The sequence below is a fragment of the Magnolia sinica genome, chromosome 15 (assembly GCF_029962835.1).
Source record: "Magnolia sinica isolate HGM2019 chromosome 15, MsV1, whole genome shotgun sequence".
NCBI classification, from domain to species: domain Eukaryota; kingdom Viridiplantae; phylum Streptophyta; class Magnoliopsida; order Magnoliales; family Magnoliaceae; genus Magnolia; species Magnolia sinica.
The window spans coordinates 8,542,115-8,543,962 of NC_080587.1; the positions used below are offsets into that span (position 1 = coordinate 8,542,115).

Genomic DNA, 1,848 nt, shown 5'->3' on the forward strand with positions numbered 1-1,848 from the left:
CTCATACAAGTGTGGCCTGCTTATTGAGTAGACCAATATGATTTTTGGGCTTGAGCATTAGCATAGTGTGCCATTACCTGTCATGCACTGCCTACTGTGTACCTCAAGCTAGGTTCATCTAATTGTATTTATTGTATGGGCTGTTTATGAATCATAATACAAATACATGCTTGCTAGGGGTTTCTATATCAAGCTGGGCTAGCCTTACATCGAAGAGTGAGAGGGGAAACATTCGTGGACGTCAGCAAAGAACATTTCCCTGCAAACCAAAAAACAGCAAGAAGTTTATCACTCCTTTGTTATATTTATGCCAGGAAAAAAAAGGACAAGGTTCCCCTGTTTTCAGTGCAAGAAGCACACTAGTTGTTCCCCTGGTACTGTTGTGGTTCTCATCGTCTTTTCTGCAATGCGTTTCAACTTTAGATTTTAATCTTACGTTTTTTATTTCATTAATCTTTTCTTAATTAACATCTAAAACATCTATGACAAAAACTGACATTTCTTTTCTTGTATTTTTGTTCTTTATGAGGATACTTAGTTTCCCAAAATGTGTTTTGGTTGGATTTGTGAGCCTTTGCATCTTTTAGATTCTCCCAATCCAAAATGGAGATCGATCTATGTATACAATGCTATGCATCATTCCTTCCCATCAAGGCTATAGGATCTAGTGGTTTTGATTTTATTAGTACCTCTCAAACAGTAATATTAGTAGAAATACTTCCAAAAATGTTCAGCAATGTCTAGAAGAATATCCCCATCTGCAGTTAATCATCGCAATGTAAGGGAGTTTAACTGAATATCGCAACTTTCTGATGGCTCACTGGTACATGCATTGTTTTCTTAATGTATATGGATAATAACTCATCCATACATGGTTTTAGACTGTAATTTTTTAAAATCCAAAGTTACTGTTATGTTGCAGAGATGCTGCATACTTGGTGGAAGTTTCAGATACAGGTCGAATATCGTTCTCCCATCCACCTATTGATGACCTGGCTACAATTTTGTCCCTTCCAACGAAGACCATTCTATGAACGGATTCAGCCAAACTTCCATCCAATACAACAGCTTGGATTAGAGAAGCCAGACCTGGTACCTCTCATCCCTTCGATCTTCAAGTATTTGAAGGGGTATACAAGTTGAAGTAAAGGTTTTCTCCGCAATTGAGGGTCCGTGGTCCATTCATGGATGGGGCTCACTTGACTCTATGGTCAAATGATCAAGATCACCACAGTGCTACCCTACCGTTGTGGGTGATTCTACAGAAGATGGAGAATCTGAGCTACCTGATTTCAGCTGCATAGTCAGACTATGAAGACCACCATCTGCTGGCACCTACGTTTGTGGTTGATTGTACAAAAAACATGCGGATAGTAGAATCCAAGCTATTTGTAGCTCTATCCTTGGGTTGAGTTAGAAGGCCAATGTATAATGAATATTTGAGTGTTGGAAGAAAGGTTGTATTTATTTTAGAATGCATGTAAAATGGATCAGTAGCCTAACTGCTATGCTGTTTTTACTGTGCTATATTGTAAGGAATTAATCAGCCATTGTTTTTACTGTTTGGTTGTGAATCTCTCTGTTTAAGCTTTCATTCATACTTTGAAATTTGTCGATGCCAAACAGCTCTAACAAGAATAACAAGGCCAATGCCAGATTACAGGTTTCAAGAATTTAAGGGATCCCAAGTTAAGCCTCAATACCAATCTTGGTGGCCCCCATGCTCTCCATGTCAGATTGTACATGCCAAGAGGCTTTTTTTCCATATTTATCACAACCATTGATCATTTTAATTTTTTTCCGAGACTCAAGATAAGTGTAATTAAGTGGGAAAGTACCACTTTCTCA

At 38.1% G+C, this 1,848-nt stretch overlaps 1 long non-coding RNA gene across 1 annotated transcript; it reads left to right on the plus strand.

The window, feature by feature from the left end:
- Positions 1–406: 406 nt before the first annotated feature.
- Positions 407–1,560, plus strand: LOC131227436 (uncharacterized). Its single transcript, XR_009162271.1, has 2 exons — positions 407–823; positions 923–1,560. It is a non-coding gene; the product is annotated as an uncharacterized LOC131227436 (long non-coding RNA).
- The last annotated feature ends 288 nt before the right edge of the window (positions 1,561–1,848 follow it).